Raw genomic sequence first — 20,320 nt, 5'->3', positions numbered from 1 at the left:
ACTCTCCAACCCGTCGTTCACCTCATCGCACGTCTTCGCCGGTTTTCTCTTTGTTTGGTCGCAAACACCCAAACCGTGTATCCCTGTCCACATGCAGTCCCGCTTTCCAACTCTTGACAAACACCCAAATCGTGTGCACAACACGTAGTACTGCCTGCCCAACTCTACGACCTCCGGTTCCAACCTCCGTTTTACCTTCATCCACACTTGCACGGTGGGCGGGCGCTCACCCGAGTCGCTAAGACACCCACGCCAAGTCGTCGCACAAACACCTCCACACAATCACCTCGGGCACGGCTTGCCCAACACATCCACCTCTCACCAAGAGCGCCTTTCACCAAGTGCGAACTACCAAAGAGGAGCACATGAGCTATGCGCTTGCCTCTTCTTAAAACTGTGCACTAGAAGCTCTCCTCGAAGAGCAAAGATAGAAGTGATCAGTGATGATGACTTTGAACGCTCTACGCTCAAGAATATATACATGTTTTAGTGTGTGGGTGGGCTGCCCAGCCAACTGCCCACACACCCCTTTTGCACGCCATGCTCAAGTCGGCCTTGGGCTCTCCCATAGGTTGGCCAACCCCTCGCACAGTCCTTCAAACCATGGTATAAACCATCGCCACTTTTTCCCACAAATGTCGTAATCGTTCATCGTTTCGTCGCATGGAGCTCGCAGAAACGTCGCATTTCCTCTGCACGCCTGGTTCGTCTCACCCGCCCGTCGCACTATCGCACGCCCTTCACGCGCGCGTGCACGATCACCCGGCGCCCAACCGCACCGCAGCTCCAAGGACGTTACATCCTCCTCCACCTGAAATCGTTGTCATCCTCGACAACATACCATCCTGGTAGCCATCCACCAAGATCATCCATGATGTCAACTCCTCCACATACTGCAAACATCACTGCAACATATGTAGAACCACCGTCTCGACCTTGTCTCGCCCCGGCAACCCTCTGTTACCAAGATCACCATACCAAGGTATAAACCTCATCGGTATGTCATACATCAGAGATCATCTCAATCCATGATCATCAATCACCCTATCAAAATCTCCACATGCTACTCCACCATGGAAAGCTAGTCCCTCCATCCAAGCTACATGCCCATTGTAACATCCCTTGTCGACCTCATCATGTGTCATCATGTGAACTGCTTCCATGATACTCCAACACAATGCTAACACATCTCTGCACACTGTTAACCCCCATGTCTGAACTAGTCGGATGGCCAGTCCAACTGTCACGCTCAAACCATGAGAATGCACATCCTCATGCTACCATCAGTTGTTTCTCAAAACATCCCGTCACATCCTCAACTCGATCAAGAATCCATCTCCATGTAAGTGTAATCCATGCTCAAGTCCATGAAGTAGTCCTCATCTCATCTGCAACATGCTGTCCAAAGTAGTTGAGTCTCGGCTCAACCCATGCCCAAGTGTTTCCACCAAGGCATCATCATCATCGTAACTCCATCACTCCAAAGTGCCTCATATCGATCCTCCACATCAAGTCACTCTTCCAAGCCATGCCCGTACATGTACTTTGAAAGTATGCATCCCATACTGCATCAAAGTCTCTGACCTCAGCTCCTCAATGCATTAGATCCTCCAAGTCCACCATATATGAAGTCCCTAAAAGTCACAACAATCTCATGTCATCATGAGCTCCATAATCAGCTCACAAATCCAACCAAGTCCATGGCCTTGTTTTACAAGAGTGCACAACCTCTCCATCAACTCATAAGTAATAAGTCTCCATGTCACACTAGCAAATCAATCCGCACAACATCCCTGCCTTGGCACTCTTCCTTGGATGTCCATGACACCCTACAAGTGCTCCCACACAATGTCCTTGCATAAGACTACCATGCTCCATGCGTCCAACCTGATGTCCATGGCTAAGTTGCCCATGTAGTCCAACCAAGTAGACCCATCACAACATTCGGTCATCCTCATCCAAGTCTACAATCTTCGGTTTAGTGAACTCGATCACCTAACCATATCATCATCACGAGTCCCTTCCATCATGGCTACTCCACTGAAGGTTCCACCAAGACTACCTCTTGGTCTCGGCCATGAGAAGTCCACCCAAATAACATCATCATACCTCAAGTGTGTGCCCTCCTCAATATGTCCATGAGTCATGCCGGGCACTTAGCCAATCTTCCATATGGCTAAAGCATGACCCATTCCTCCACAATGATCATCATGTTCCTCCCATTGTCAAGGGCCTTTGTACCTTCTACCATAAGGTCACAAACAACCCCAACAAGTCCTGCAACAATCAACAACCCTTGCTCTTCATCATCATCATCATGAGGCTCTTCCTCATTCATCCATGTCTGCAAACTGCACGATCTTGGTCCAAATTGATCATCCTCAAGTTCATCCTCCATCGTTTTCATGTCTGCAACATCTTCAACTATCACAACTTCTTCTTCCTTGTTAGCACAATCTGCAACTTCACCTTGCTCCATTGTCCAACCAAGTTGAAGAAGTTCGTCTTCAACATTCTTTTCCAAGAATTCAAGTTCCTTTCCAATCCAGGGATTCTCTTCTTTCAACCGCTTCAACCTGTACAAGGTAAGCAAGAGCTTCCCTTCACCTTCTCCCAAACTTCCCATGCCTTGTCGTTCAGCTTGGTCCAAGCACTAGGCTTCACCTCTGCTAAACTTTCTTCCACTGTCATGAGCAACCCTGCTCAAACCGAGTCTTGAAACTGCCTTCAAATGCTTCGGGACCTTAACCTTGTTCAAGCCTCAATATCACCTCTCATCAACTTCCAAGTGTATGCACACATGCTTCACCCAGCTTCCTGCAAGACTTCTCCAAGTCTTCAGACCTGCTCTGATACCACCTGTCACGAAGTGCAGGTGTGTATCAGCTTCAAAATACACCGGCTTCACTCATTGTAAACCTACTCTGATACCACCTGTCATGCCCCTACACCTGCGGTAGTCTTCCAACTGCTTGTAGCAAGGTGCGGCACCACGGAACACTTTCTTTTCACCAATACTTATGTTCGTGGACTACCCCTAATTCACATTCTCCTACTTATTTTTTGTTTCGCAACCATGTATTATTATTTGTTTAGCCTTTATACCAATGAACACCCATACACATTCATTAACAACAGCATTAACCAAGAGAAATGCACAATAGTATAAAGGGAGGGGCAACTCCCTGCAATATGAGTATGCCAGAATATCAATATATTATATAATCTTCATTTTTACAATGTACAGACTAAGTCCTTGAGAAACCCCAAATTTACACTTAGCCAAATTTTCACAACTTCGGCAAACTTGGTTGCCCAGCTCGTCGGCACTTCCGCACGGTCGCCGCACGACTCTCCAACCCGTCGTTCACCTCATCGCACGTCTTCACCGGTTCGCTCTTCGTTTGGTCGCAAACGCCCAAACCGTGTATCCCTGCCCACACGCAGTCCTGCTTGCCAACTCTTGACGAATGCCCAAATCGTGTGCACAACACGTAGTACCGCTTGCCCAACTCTATGACCTCTGGTTCCAACCTCCGTTTTACCTTCGTGCACGCTTGCACGATGGGCGGGCGCTCACCCGAGTCGCCAAGACACCCACGCCAAGTCGTCGCACAAACACCTCCGCACAATCACCTCGGGCATGCCTTGCCCAATGCATCCACCTCTCACCAGGAGCGCCATTCACCAAGTGCGAACTACCAAAGAGTAGTGCATGAGCTATGTGCTTGCCTCTTCTTAAAACTACGCACTAGAAGCTCTCCTGCAAGAGCGAAGATAGAAGTGATCTGCGATGATGACTTTGAACGCTCTACGCTCAAGCATATATACATGTTTTAGTGTGTGGGTGGGCTGCCCAACCGACTGTACACACACACCTCTTGCACACCATGCTCAAATCGGCCTTGGGCTCTCCCATAGGTCAGCCAACCCCTCGCACAGTCCTTCAAACCATGGTATAAACCATCGCCACTTTTTCCCACAAGTGTCATAATCGTTCATCGTTTCGTCGCATGGAGATCGCAGAAACGTCGCATTTCCTCCGCACGCCTGGTTCGTTGCACCCATCCGTCGCACTATCGCACGCCCGTCGCGCGTGCGTGCATGGTCACCCGGCGCCCAACCGCACCGCAACTCCAAGGACCTTACAGAATCAGTTCCGGGATGACATGTTCCGAAGACCTCAGTCCTAGAAGTTCAAAATGAAGCACTTAAGGAGGAGCACTGAGGATGATCAGGAATACGATCATGTGGTAGGTCGTAAACATGGAGGAGGTTAGCAATATGGGGACAATGTTAAGTAAACAGGAAAAGAAGAAACTGGGGTGACAGTGGTTCTCATCTTGGAAGATTAAAAAGAAAGCATGTGAAGTGAGCACTGAGGTGACTAAGCGTTGGCACCGTGGCTTGTATTAGTAGCCATAAACTGATCATAAGATGTGAACAGTGAAAAGGAGTGGCCCACCATGATATCTAAACCCAAAGGTTAGCCCTCAATATATTAATGGTGAAGCTTGTTTAGATGGCGCAAGGTCACTTGGCACTGTGACACGGTGGCATACACATGATCTTGGCTACCCTCTTATTGGCACAAAGCATACCCACAGTAGAGGTCAGCATGGAAGGTCATTCCTCGAGCACCTAGTGAAAGTAGAAAGTGAAAAAAGTTAGGGTAACAAACCAAGGGGATGGAAATGGTGTTTGTATTTGGCATTAGGTCAGTTGAACATATATACATTTATATAATTAAAGATGGATGGAATGTATTGTTTAGATGAATATATATATAAACACATTTAAAAGTAAGGGCCCATGCCATGAATGGGTCAGTATCTAATGCATATGTGCCATGAAGTTGGCTTCGATAGTTGCGCGGGTAGAAAATAGTGATTTGTGATTTGGTTCCATTTGATTTGCTAAAATTCAGATGGCCATATCTTTTTTTTTTTTTCCGAAGCAAGTATGGATCCTTCTATATCATTGAGTGAAAAAATGTTGTACAGTTAACACAAACGTCCACCCGACGCCAAATAAACAGGAAAGAAAAAAAGCTTAAGCCTCCAAGGGCTACACCATACAACTTTACATCTACAAATCCGATCCTAAGAAATAACTAACATGACTGAAGACTAACCCTCTGAAAGCCCGCGAAATTTCTCGCAGCCTCCCTCCTGTAAACCCAAACCCAAAGATCTGACCCATCAAATCCAGAAGATCGACGACCGAGGAGAAAGTCGCATAGCTAAAGAGCCTGAAGTATAACGGTGTTGCCCCACAAAGTTGATCTGTTTCGGTCAACTCTTGATTCTCTATAGTCGAATCCAACGGATGAGAAAGAATTCACACAGGACAAGAAGGAGCAAGTTATTCTGCGATGGAGGGCGGTAATCAGAACCCCCCCCCCTTCCACGTGTCGCAGGAAGAATGGGATCACTGCGAAAACGCCACCAATACCACTCTGAGGGCAGTGTGATTAGTCGTAAACCACCTGAGAGGTGGTTTTGCAATCTGGACCCCAAAATCCGAAACCACCAGTTGCCGAATGGCCTAGTTCCTCTTCCAAATGTAAAACTTCCTCGCCTTGGTTTGGGATGTTGTAAGGGTGATAGTGTACCATTGAGAAAAAACTTATCGGAATCAACTGCAATCTTCTTCTCGCTTACACTTTGAATCTGGGTGACCAGATATGGTTCTCTTCTCTTCAGCAAAATTTGTCCAAAATTAAGACACATACAGGGAAAATCAAATCAAGCTGGTCTCCATGGTTTTGAGTATAAACACTTCCTTGTCTTCTTCCACCTGTTCGCAGAAAAGAGATCTCAGTCTGCTTGGACTCAACTCCTGCCACTTCATCGACACATTATTTTCTATGCAGCTGACTCCCTGGTTGGCCAGAAGATCCACTAGCTTATTTTCCTTTCTACAAACATGGTGGAAACTGACCGTGCGCAAGCCCTGAAGATGGCTATCAATTCTTTGGAAGACCCGAATTAATTTCCAATGCTTAGAGACTTTATCCAGCACAGTTCCATTATGTATTTTTTGCACTGAGTTGATAATTAACTCTGAATCTGCCTCTATCATGACATTTAGACAGTTGTCCTGCTTCAGTAAATCCAGGCATTGTTCCATAGCCATTAGTTTAGCCATGTTGTTGGTGGTTGTACCTAGGTGGCAATGGAAGATGAAAACGATACTTCCCTCTGCATTTCTGAGGACACCTCCATACTCTGTTGTTCTCGGGTTCCCTTTTAAAGCCCCATCAATATTGTATTTTAAATAACCTTCTGGAGGAGGATGCCAAAATTCCTTCTCCATATCCGAAGAAATGTTCTTCCTGTCAAGGCCTAGGAGGGTGAGCCCCTGCATCCCCAGCTGCTTGAGATTATTTAAATCTGCTTCTGTGGGAGATTTTTAGGGAAGTTGTGAATAGTGGTTCCCACAGTCTCCTTGAGCTGTTTTAGGATTTCTCTAGCAAGTGTTGTGGGGGCTTTTTTTCCTCCTTAAAAATTCTTTTGTTCCTCTCCTTCCAAATGTTCCATATGATGAAGCTTGGTGTAAGAGCCCACGCTGAGTTAAGAATTTCATTATTCGAAAAAAGATTCCTCCAGCTGATAAGGGTACTAATGATGCTTCCTCTATCTCTATCAGATTGTTGAAAGATTGTAGAAAATAAGTCCCATAACCAAGATGTGAAAATGCAGTTATTGAGTAAATGTTTCAAAGTTTCTTCTTTAGCTTCACAAAACAGACATCTTGAAGGGCCCTAAACACCTCTCTTCCTTATGTTATCCCAAGTCAGAATTTTCTTGTGATATACTACCCACATGAAGAGTTTGATTTTCATCCACCCTTGATGCCTCCAAAGGTTTTGCTACATTTTGTCTGGAACCAGGGGATCTAATTCAAGGAGAATGATTTTTGCTTCCTTAAGATTAAAGGTGCCCTCTTTGTTATTTCCCCATCTCAATTGATCTTGTCCCTCTACCACTAAGATCTTCCTTTGCTCTACTATTTTCCTTAGCTCCTCTTCTTTAGTTTTCAGGAAATTGTTATTTCTGCAATCTATGTTTCTCCAGATTCTCCACTTATCTGTAAGATGAGAATGTATACAAAATCCTTACCCTTTATTAAACCTTAGGAATCTGACTCCTATTTAAGAACAAGGAAGTCTTCTTTTACCAAAATTGATTCTTGTTGCCACTTGTCTTCCCAGAAAAGAGCAAGATTTCCTTCTCTGATTTCCCAGAAGCTATTCTCTTGTACTAGTCTTCTATTCTCCTAGGCTTTGTTCCGTATATAAGAACCATTTATGTTTCGTGACATTCTTATAAGATCATTGTTCTGCTAGGAACTAGCATATTTTTCTTTCCAGATATTTTCCCATTGAGTCTCTGGATGCTGTACCCAGTGCCACCAAAGTTTGGCCCATAGAGCCTTGCTGAGAATCTCATGATCATCCAATCCTAGCCCCCTATGGTTCTTGGGCTTACAAATTTCTTTCCAAGACACCAAAGCCCATTTCCTCTTAGTTTCCTCCCTGCCCCAAAGGAAGTTTCTTTGAATATTTCTAAATTTCTGAAGGACCCCTTTTGGAGCTGGGAGGGCTGATAACATGAAAATAGGGATTGCTTGAAGCACTACTTTGACAAGAACTAACCTGCCATCAAGGTTTAAAGATCTGATGGTCCATTTACTAACTTTGTCCTGCAAATTGTTGATCAAAGGTTCCCATATACTTTTGAGCATAGATTTTGTAGTTAAAGGGATTCCTAAATATTTAGAAGGATGGGAATCCCTTTGAAAGCCAAGAATTCTGGAGATGTTTCTCTGAATAGCAATATTGGTATTGAAGAAGAATATTTTTTATTTAGAGAGATTAACTTCCATACCTGAAGCCGAGGCAAACAAATTCAGAATTTTTTTGTACTTTGAAGCTTCTTGGACTGTGGGGATTCCCTGTAGCATGGTATCATCTACAAATTGTTGGTGAGTCAGGGCCTGCCCATTACCAGTAAGCTGCAGACCTTTAATCTTTCTTGATGATTTCGCTTACTTTATAGCTCTACCCCGTCCTTCCATCATGATAATAAAAAGAAAGGGGGAGAGCGGGTCACCTTGTCTGAGGCCTCTTGAGGGACTGAAAATCTCTGAGGGACATCCATTGACCAATATAGAAAAACTGGAGGAGGTCACCAGTGCCATAACCCATCTGACCCAGATGTGGTCAAAACCAAATGCAATCAACATAATCTGAAGGTAGACCCAATTTACCTTGTCATAAGCTTTGGCAATATCTAATTGCATGATCATACCTGCTTGCTTCTTTCTAGTGAAAGAGTGCACCACTTCATGCACTTGAATGCTGTTATCTAGAATTTGTCTACCTTTCACATAACCAGATTCCTCCCCTGATACCAGAACCGGAAGCAAAGGTTTGAGTCTATTAGCCACAATCTTGGATATAATCTTATAGATTACGTTGCAAAGGGCTATGGATCTGTATTTATCCGGTGTATGAGAAATCTCATGTTTGGGGATCAGCGTGATGAAGGATGTATTGAGGGCTTTCAGAATGGATTTGTTTGACCTAGAATCCTCCACAACATTCAAAATTTCCTGCTTAACAATATTCCAGCAAGCTTTGAAAAAGTCCACATTGAAACCGTCCGGGCCCGGTGCTTTGCCATTTTGCATGTCTTTGAGGACATCATATAGCTCCCCTTCCATTACTGGTCTATTAAGGTTGAAGTTGTCCTCTCTGGATACCAGTTTCGATACATTACTAGTTATTTCGCTGATGGATTTCTCTTTATCTGAATTGTTATCCTAAGTTATACCTTTGAAGTGGTGGACTAACACAGCTTCTATAGCCTTATGGGAGATCTGAAGTTCCACTGCTTCATTCTTGATCGAAGAGATGCTGTTGTGAGCTTTATTAGCCATGGTGGTTCTATGAAAAAACTTAGTGTTGCGCTCTCCTTCTTTAAACCATTGAACCTTGGACTTTTGTCTCCAAAATATTTCCTCTTGTTTACATAGATTCTCCCATTCTTGATAATGTTTATTCGCTTGATCACTGATATCTTTATCAAAGCCTTCCTTGACTAGAGCTTGGTTGAGAGTCTGCATTTTTTTTTCAACTACTCTCTTTTCCTCAAAAATATTACCAAAAACCTTCTTGTTCCATTCCTTAAGCAAGAATTTGATGTGCTTTAGTCTTTTGTGAACAAGATACATTTTGGTCCCCTGAATCTGCAAGTCTTATGACCACCATTTCTCAATGTTGCTTGTGAAGTCTGGGTGTGACAGCCAGATATTTTCAAATCTGAAAGGTTTGTTCTTAGGAGTGCCTATACCATTGATTTCCAATTGAATTAGCCAGTGATCTCAGCCTCCAAAGGGAAGAACTCGCGCCGTTACCTCTTTACCGTGCAGCATAAGATTCTTAGAGACAAAGAATCTGTCTAGCTTTGAGGCAACAAGGGCGCCTCCTGCCCTCTTGTTATTCCAAGTAAAGAGGCAAATATTCCAATTAGTGTCAACAAGATTTATGTTGTCAGAAAAGGTTTGGAAAGCTATGGAGTCTTTACTTAGAGATCTAGTTCCTCCTTTTTTCTCTGAAAGAGATTTAATCATGTTGAAATCCCCTCCCATGATCCAGGGAATATTTGCATGTCTGTCCCTGAGATCCACTAAGGTGTCTACAAACCTAAGTTTGTCATTTATTCTCCGACGACAATAAACATTTGTGACCAGAAAAGTGTCCTTTCTCCTACCGGTTGAATAACAACCGATAAGTAATTTCTGGAAGCCTCAGCATCCAGAATGCCTATTTTTTGAGGATTCCAAAGAGTAAGTATGCCCCCTACTGTATTCTCTACTTTTACTTCTAGAAACTCATAGCTACTGAGCCATTTGTTGTGGATTTTTCTTACCTTTTGAATGGAAAATTTCGTTTCTTGGATGAACATTACATCCGGAAATTCCTGTTTCATCCTGTTACTAAGCATTCTCTGCTTTCTCTTACTCCCTAGACCTCTAATATTCCAAGATGTCAACTTCATTATAAAAGATTTGTAAAGGAGTAGCTCGCTAGATCTTTCATCTTACCTGAATCAATCATCAGCTTTCCACACTCCATCAAGCGTTCATTCTGCTTTTTCCTACCTCTTTTCCTGCCTAGGTTTGTAGTAGCTAGTCCCACCGTAGATTTCATTGTTTTCACCCCTCGGTTGTCCTGCTTATCTATGTTGTTCCCTCGCTCTAGCTTCCCACTCTGTGTTTTCCATAGAAACAGTTATTGTATTCTGCTGAGTTCTTCTTGAGGTAGTGAATCCACTTCCCCCGTAGTTCCCTACCTCAAGAATCCTTCTAGGTCTACATTTTCTTTGTCAAGAATCTCTAGTAGTTCATGGTCCTCTGGGTCCATACCATTATGGGTCATTTCCTGATCCATTTCTTGTTCAGCATCGCTCATAGTGGCTTCTTTCTGGTCCTCAATATTTTGTGTTTGTTCCATGTTTTTTTCCTTCTCCTTGTCTATACTACTCCCTTCCATTGCTTGATTTTCTTTAGTAATCTCTTCCTCTTCCTGAAGCATCTAAAAACTATTCTAGTTGAACTGTTGTCCTTCGCGCTGTTGATTTTTTGGTCCTCTTCTACTTCCTTTACTTCGATTAACCACTTTCTGGAATCTGCTTGCTTCTTTCATTGTGTTGATTCTACTTTTGTTTATTTCTTTGTTGAGTGGGCAGTCTCTGGAAAGACGTCCATGTTCATGGCATTTGCGACATCTAAATGGAATGTGCTTAAATCTATTGTTTGCACCCATTCTTCATCGAAAACTTCCAAGATTATCTACTCTGGTAGAGCTCCTGAAAGATCCATTTCCACACATATTCTAGCAAAGGAAGTATATTTTCCCCTTCTAGTGCCGTCAGAGGCTTTAACGTAGTGACCTAATTTATTGCCTATTGCCGCCAATGATTCATTTTGCCAGTAATGAAGAGGCAGAGAATAAAGCCTTACCCAGACCGGTACTGAAGTAAAAGTTTCCTTTTCTGGAACAAATTTCATCATCCATGGTCTCATGTAGAGCCTCGCAGCAGTATAGAAGTAAGGCCCTCCTTCAAATATTTTGTCTTTGTCTTCAATATTTGTGAACACCACTGTAAAGAAACCCTTAGACCCGAGATGAAGAGCTATGTTCCCTTTAGGTTTCCAGTGGTATTTACTCCACTACTGTAAAGTTTTTTTAGTGGGCCATAGTCCCATGAACTTACAGATATGCGCCTGCAACTCTGGATTACTTAAAATAACCCTGGGAGTTATGTCTGCTTTGAGTTTGCAGGGTCCCTTGCTTTTCTTGTCTTTGGTTTCTTGTTTTTTTTCTTCTACCTCTTTGTCTTTTGTGCCATATTGATCATTTTCTATGGGTTCTTCTATTTCCTCTTCCGTAATTCTTTTTCCTTCCACCCTTGTTTCCCTATCATTTCCTAGAGGCTTCTTGCCTCTGCTAGCCACAGCCTCCTTGTAGGAGGGAGTGGAGCCCCCTCCTCTACCACCCTTCATAGGCCTCTCTGACTGCCCCTGTCTGCGTTGAACACTGTTCGCCCTCCACTATTTGCTCTCACCCGTACTTTGAATTACTTTTATGTAATTAGTTTATGATAAATGCAACTCATACCCAGATGGCCATATCTTTCAATTCGAAAGTCAGATTGAGATAAAAGTTATATCATTGGAATGATTTCGATAAGACAGAATGCAATGGTTTTATCCATTCAAAGGCTTGAGGAACTTGAAATAGGTTAAAAAAAATTATGCCCATTTCCATGATGACAACATGGATCTTAGGTTTGCGTATTAAAATATCCTCCTCCTAACCTATGATTTGGTAGGAATTAGGAGGGGTTGTGTTATAATAGGGTATTCGTTTCTGACCATAATATTATTCAATGCCTTGCAATCAATGCAATGTTAGTAGGTCACATCTTTCTTTTGTATGAGTACAACTGGGCTTCCATAGGGGAAGGAGCTTGGTTGGATGTACCCTTTTTGGAAATTCCCTTGGGTCTAACCTTTTATTTTATCACTTTCAAGAATGGAGTGGTGATATTGTAGCCCACTAACTAGTGGTGCACCAGGGGTCATACCAATTAAACGCTTGAACTCACAGTTTAGAGGCACCCAAATGTGTGAGGAGAACATGTCATTATATTCTTCCATGATCTTGTCCACTTACTTCTACCATGTGGAGAGGCCCTATGTGTAGGCCATGGATGTGGTCGTTACCTTATCCTCACTTTCAGACAAATTTAGGAAAGAAGAAAAATTTCCCAATTTAGACGATGATCTTTGTGCATTTCTTAGTAGAGATGAAATAAATGATAGTAGACAGAGCTACCTCTCATATTATCTATAATAGTCTTCCCAATGTAATAATAACATTGCGAGGTCTATATTCATATTCAACATAATGATTCCACAAATACGGTTGACATAAAATAACATCACAACTTCACTAAGGGGGATTCATCACACAATACCTCAACCTCCAAGAACTTGATAGCATAGGGAAATCAACACTATTGGCTGACACAAAGATCTCCCCTCTAGTGAGGCCATTGGATAATGTCTTTTTGTGATAGTATTGTTGTCCAGAAGTCCAACCACTCTTGTGTTTTAAAGAATCCAGTTTTTTATTAAAAACTATTTTATATACAATATTAATATAAGTTTATTTTAATTCCACTTTATTTTTAACACACAAAAAAATTTCTGTTAAATAATTTATATATCGAAAATTCAAATAAACCAATTTCAACAAACATACATTTTAAAAAGTCACATCTTCCATATATATAAATTTTCATATTGAGATGATTTGTTCTTTTATGGATTAAGAGTATTAATGGAATGAAACTTGGTATATCTTTATATGGAAGGAAGTAATTATTTACCATGTATATTTTTTAAATAAATTAATATTTTTTTTGAGATGATTTTTTTTATGGATTACAAGTATTAACTCAATGAAACTTGGTATAACTTTATATGGAAGAAAGTAATTTATTTACCATGTATACTTATAAATAAATTAATATTTTTTTTAATATTTTTAAAGGCCAAGATTATTTGATGCATTATTGGAGATTATAATTATCAATTTATTATTATTCATATATATATACTTACTTTTGTAATATATTAAAATTGTATATTTATATCATTTTATTGGGGAAAGAATATATATTTTATTGTAAAATTGAATTTAAAATATATTAATAATAAAAAAGGAAATAGAAAAATAAGTAAAAAAATTCAAAAGTAAAAGAAAATAAACTAAAATACAAAGGAAAAAAAAAAAGAGAAATCTATGAAAAATGAAAAAGTTGTTTAAAGTTTTTTCCTAAACGTGTATTTTGTGAATACTTTTGACAACATTATATACACTACTGTAGATAATAGAAATGTAATATACATTGTTATTCCTAGGCTGAATTTGAGAGAGAGGGAGGTACTGGGAGTTAAGTTGTTTGTCAAAAAAGAAGTTTTGTAACTTTTTTTTTTTGCAACCTTAAAGTTAGAGGACGACGACGATTATATCTCCTAATTGTTAACATAGTATATACCATTTATTTATTACGCCGTAAGGCGTTCCCTCTGGGATGAACTACCCTAATATCTTTGTTGTCATGCTGTGGTTCGTTTGATTTGATGTTAGACGATTACATTTGTTTACACCGTTGGATGCACAGCCTGTCTGTTATTAACTCTCTCATTTACGCCTATATAACTTCCCCACTCCAATCGACGGTAACTTCCCCTGGTCTGGATGCACAGCCTGTCTGTTATCGACTCTCTCATTTACGCCTATATAACTTCCCCACTCCAATCGACGGTAACTTCCCCTGGTCCTCTTGGTGCAAATGTTCGGTCCTCCTAGTACAAATGCTCTATACTAGTAACACCGATGTCCCTGTTTACCTCTCCCCTTCCGCTACCCAACACCATCTCTGTTTACCACTCCACTCTTGCTACCCGAAACCCTGAGTATGACCAGGGGTTCACGTATCCCAACCGCAGAGGACCACAGAGGGTATGAAACCCACGATTCCTTTCAGTACCCTGGTTTTGATCAGAAATATTATGAAACCCCTATTGGAAAATATTCAAGTTACGACATGAACGGTTTTGATGTCGATGATGGTGGTTTTGGCGTTGAAGTCTATGCCTATGACGGCGGACGAACCGAGCGATATGGTGCCCGTGGCACAATTATAGATTCAGGGATAGGTGCCCATCAAAACCCCTCTCATCGTTTGATGATTATGGGAATTTGACAAAGATCATGAAGTTTGTTCCAAACGCTGAAACGAAGGATGGAGGAAATGCTGTGCAAAAATTTAGGGTGAAAATACTTTCAGATTCAGGTTCTCAGACTAACATGGATGTGCTTTGCGAGGTCATATTCTTGCACTCATTTTGTTTTTTAAATTTCATTTGCATATCTTGACCACAGAGGGTATGAAACTTGCGATTTCTTTCAGTACCCTTGTTTTGATCAGAACTATTATGAAATCCTCCTTGAAATATCTTGGTTACGGTTGGAGCGGTTTTGTTTTTGAATTTTTCATTAACTAGTGAATTTTGTTGATCAAAACTATTATGAAACCCTCGTTGGAATTTTCTTTCTATTTTCCCTCAGCCATTGGAATGGATGGAATAAACATTTGAAATATTTCCATTCGTGTCTTTTCCTTCATCTATCTGAAGATGTATAATTTTGAACTTGGACACTAATTTCTTAGACAAGGTAAGTTTGTATCAATATTCCATATGCTCTTGGAGGATTCATCATTTAATTGGAAGATAACTTCTCTTATTGGGAACCTTTGTTACACATGTTGTATACTGTATTAGGTTTTGGGCAAAACCAAGGTGGGCTTTATCTAGTTTTTAGTTCGTTTGGTTCTGAAAATTTCTGTTTCACTCTTTCAGGCCTATTGAGCTTTGTAACAACTACAAGCGAATAGGGCACTATGCACGAGAGTGTCAAAATGCTTATGTATGCAACAACTGTGGTGTTTCAGGGTATGCTATATTATTTGATCATGATTTCAATGGGTCGAAAGAAAACAAGCTTCAAAATGGAAAGAAAAGACATATGGATGCCCTAATTTGTTTTTTATTTTTTGTTTTTCTCATGACAAGCACATTGCATCGAAGTGTCCAAAAGAGCAATTATGCAGGAATTGCAAGAAGCTTGGTCATCTTGTAGCTGTTTCTGTGCAAAAATTTAGGTTGAAGATACTTTCATATTCGGGTTCTCAGACTAACATGGATGTGCTTTGCGAGGTCATATTCATTCCCTCATATTGTTTTTTAAAATTTCATTTGCCTATCTTGACCAGAGAGGTTATGAAACTTGCGCTTTCTTTCAGTACTCAGATTTTGATCAGACCTATTAAGAAATCCTTGTTGGAAAAGATTTTGGTTATGGTTGGAGCGGTTTTGTTTTTGAAATTTTCATTAACTAGTGAATTTTGTTAAGGGTTAACATTTATTTGGAAAAATGGGGACCTTAAGGCACATGTAGCCATTGATGTTGCGCCAATCGATTGTAGAAGATATCATGAGACTCGCCCGGAAGGTGGACAATGATCCTCTAAGTTTATTTTCGCTCCTTCAGGCCTATTGAGCTTTGTAACAACTGCAAGTGAACAGGGCACGAGGCACGAGAGTGTCCAAATGCTTCTGTATGCAACAACTGTGGCATTTCAGGGTATGTTATATTATTTGATCATGTTTTCATTGGGCAGAAAGAAAACAAGCTTCAACATGGAAAGGAAAGGCATAAGGAGGCCCTAATTTGTATTTTATTTTTTGTTTTTCTCATGATAGGCACATTGCATCGAAGTGTCCAAAAGAGAAATTACGCAGGAATTGAAAGAAACCTGGTCATCTTGCAGCTGATTGCCGCAATGAGCTAGGACTTCCAAAATCATCACTCTGCAAGAAGTGCTATTTGCCTGGGCATATTATGGCAGATTGTCCTAATGATAAGGCCTGCAATAAATGTCGCCAGACTGGCCACTTGGCTCGAGATTGTATGAATAACCTGGTTTTCAATAGCTGTGGTGAACCTGGTCATCTTGTGAGGGACTACCCCCATGTTCAAAGCCCTCTTAGAATTATGGCACCACGTGGAGGGTTTGATGATTTCAAGATAATTTACTACCATGTCTTTGGGGGTCGTGGACATCTCTCTATAGACTGTCCTTCAGATCCTCTGTTTATGTGTGGTGGATTCTGATGTTGAGAACTTCTAAACTGTTGTACAAATTGGGGAAGTCACAAGATGAAGCTTAGTTTTAGTCTTTGGGTGAAGTTGCGGTCTTAATTTTCTAGCCACTTTATACTAGTGTGATTTAATTTTCTGAATTTATATTAATATTGGCAGTAGATTACTTTATTTATTTTTAGTGCAAGTGTAAGATTAGTCTGTTACTAAATGCCAGGAAATTAAACTATTTGAAAGTTTTCCTCCGGCTTCAACCACAACTATGAATTTTGATAAGGATACTGGAGAATTATGGCCACAAAACATGAACCTTTTATGTCTGCTTTCTGAAGATTTTCTAAATTTTTATGTAATGCATGATTTGCATTTTTAAAGTATATTTTAGGTTCACATGTTAAAATAGATGGGAAGAGATTCAGGTGGTGCTTACAGGTCTTTGTTTTTAGAGTCGATGCCATATATTGCATCTCCTTTCGAAATATTTTGAATGTTATCAAGATGTTTGTTCATGTAGCAAACCATGTTTCTAGCTTATGCTTTTGAATTGAACTATTTTGACTGTCATTTCTATAGATGGTTATAGAGAGATTTAATGACATTGACTATTTTATCATCGAAAGATCAAGGGATGAATCTGACCTGAATTCTATTATGGTTCATTGTGCATTAAGGGTGAGTTGGCATGATTAAGGAAACTTGTGCGATTTCCATCTAGATCAATGCAGTTTTTCAAACTAAAAGTAATAAGTGTCATTAAATGACGGTAAAATGAAGGAGATGATACAAATAGAAATTCCAAGTTATGTATGTTAGTATTCTTGATATAAAAAAATCTACTTCAATGGTGAGGATTGTGTGTTGCCCCCACCAGATGCATATCCTTCACTGCCGAATAGTATCCCTGCTAGCAAGTACTGTGGTTTAGTTGTTTTATCTTTGAGTATTACATTTGCATTGATCTTCCTGTAAAGTTCTTGTCAATCCTGCACATGGAATAGAGACGTGGAAAACATTAATTTTCAATTCTTTTGCAATTTGTGGCTGCAATGGGGAGGAAATTGTCCATAATGTTACTTGTCATAAATCTCAACACCACAAAATTTGGATTCCTTGTGCATTTCAACTTGTAGGCTATACATGTCATTTTACTAATGGAAAAGGATAGTTGTATGTGATTGATTATTCAATGAGATATTCTAAATTTAATTTATTGTCTACTTAGCATATTTGGTACTAAAACATTACCAGGTGTAAAGCAAGATTGTGTTCAGTGCCTGTAAGCTACTATATCGTAGTTGCATTCCCCATACCACATTGTCACGATCTCATTAACTTAAAATGCATAACTATAAAAAAAAATTTTAAGGGTGGGGTCAGTTCGTTAACCCTTTCTTCCTAACCAAATAAGTTTAACTATTATTTACAGTCTCCGCCAAACCTTCACTCATCTACCTACATATTTATGCTTTGTTAGGCTCGGTCCAGCCATTACGCATACTAATATACCAATATAAAACCTTAGGTAATATCATACCCATTGTACGTGGCTTACTGCCGTGCTAATGTTTGGTAACAGTGCCTTAATGTATTGGAACCTTGCTGTCATATCCGGCTCATTATACATGCTAAGTGCCACGTGGTGAAGTTGAGCCATCTGGCCACGGAAAAGGGTGAGCTGGGCTCTTACACAGATGTTAAGCTACTATATTTCGCATAGTGGCGATAAATGTTGTTTTTATGTTAGAACATAAATATCCCATTTGAGCCGACTCTTTTAAAAGTTGTTAGGCTAAACGAATTAGAGCATTAACATTTAACATATAACTTTCCAGTGAATTTTGTGCCTTATTTTCTTCGTTTAAAATTGAATTGCAACATTTTTGTGTCTTATTTTCTTCGTTTTTTAAACTAAATCCTAGATCCTCTACATCCATGGTAACTTGGCAGAGGGATCACAAAATTGAGAGAAACAGGGCAAAGAAAACCTCGTTATGGTGCAAATATCGCCTGTGGATTCATCTATCAAAGGCAAGCATTTTCTTGACTGACTATGCTAAGTTTGTGGGGTGTTATAAAATCATTGTTGATTTCACTGTGGAGAATAAGGGATTTTTATCAAAAATGTGTATGCATGTTTTGCTTAATGATAAGAATGTTTAGATTGCCTTGTATTTCCATTGAATTTCTTTGTTTTCTTGTATGACAATTTATTCAAATAATTTATAGTGATCGCTGTGATGATTCCATGATAAGAGAAAAAACTCCAATACTAAAACTTCAATCAAAATTTCCAATTTGCTTAAACACATATGTTGAATGGTGAACTCAAAGACCACAGACATGGCATATCATAAGATAACTAGATCTAATAATTCAGTAACATGAATATAGTGGACATCACACAGTAGTTTGAAACAACAGTCAATATTTTCTTATCCACACAATATAAAAGTTACACCGCTGTCGTCAAGGGATTACAATGGCTTCTCACAAGCCTGAGGCACCCTCTCGGTAGAATCACTCTACTCAAGCTAGCTATATATAAGTCTAACTACAGTGCTCTCCCAGCTTGACTTGACAAGAAAGGAACTAGAAATTACAAAAATATCTTTTTGCCAAAGGAATCATTGGCCAATATAACAAATAATATTTCCTCAAGAGATGCTCCCTACTTAGCATGTGAATATCCCATCATAAATGGCTCATAATGTGAGAGGTATCTATCACAACTTTCATCAAATATGTCATAAACTGACACTGATCAGAAATAGAAGACGCCAAGCATCTATGTGGAAGGAATTTGCCATATATGTATAAGTCATCCTGTAAAGAATCCTCTTCAAAACTCATTTGCCCCTTCTTTTAGGAGAACAAATCTGAGCAACCAAACACTGACATTCTGTCTTCACAGGGAAGGTGTTCTCTACCAATCCTAGCTTCTCTCTCAGAATCTTAACATCCCCTTTGCAAAGGGTTTCATTAGTATGACAACAACCTGCATTCAAAGTCTTTCTCCACCCCTCTCCTAATTAGAAATATAGTTTCAGCCCTATTCAAAGTTGTAGAGTGTGTTTTCTAATGATCTCCTTGGTACTAGTGGTAATGCTTCTGAGGACAAGGGAAGTCCTTTGATAGACTACAAGATGGGGCAAATGAATGGAGCAAAAATGACGGGAATTGAATAAAATCAAGTAGTCAACTGAAGAAGAATGGGGTTCATGTGAGGATGGGAATGCTCCTTTTGATGACAGGTCACATCCATTGCAGAAATTCGGATTTAACGAACACCCATTCTTGGATTTCGTGTTTCTTGGCTCTATAATGAAAATAATGAATGGAAAATACATGTTAATCTGTTATTTGTGCTCTTTGATGGAAGTTTTGTAATGAATGACTGAAAAATACACGGTGAGAGAAAAATGCATATTATGCTAATTGAGGAATGTTTTTCACTTGTTGAACTTATAATATTGAATTTAACACACTAACACTTTACGGCAATGAACTAACAATCTTCATGATGAAAATAGAAATATAGAAGATTTCTCTGCATAATGAAAAAGGCAATATGGGAGATTCCAATCACATTCCAAGGCATTTTTTAAAATGTGGATGTGAGAAAAGGTTGCTATGGAAGGTGTTGTTTGTATATGGGAAATTTCCTGATCACTGTGTGTAATCCTAACGTTGATAAATATGTCTACTAAGTGGTTCCAGTTAATGGGACATTGATTTTAGCATTCAATACATTTTAATTCTTTATCAAAGTATTTTTTTGTTGTATTTGAGTTCTTCAATTTATGCCTTACGGCGTTTCCTTTGCAACATCTGGTGCAAATGCTAGTTTTACCTTCTACTAGTTATACAATACTAATGAATAATATATATGAGATTGTATAAATATATTTTGTTAAATGATTATTTGTAAATGTAAAATGTTACACAAATATGTTTTATTTTTGTAATATTCTAAAATTTTAAGTTCTATTGATTTCTTAATAAAAATAATTG

This window comes from Pinus tabuliformis, chromosome X (genome assembly GCF_031772625.1).
Source record: "Pinus tabuliformis cultivar Carrire ecotype Pingquan chromosome X, CPIR1, whole genome shotgun sequence".
NCBI classification, from domain to species: domain Eukaryota; kingdom Viridiplantae; phylum Streptophyta; class Pinopsida; order Pinales; family Pinaceae; genus Pinus; species Pinus tabuliformis.
The sequence above is the reverse complement of the archived record's forward strand: the minus strand, read 5'-3'. Positions refer to the sequence as shown.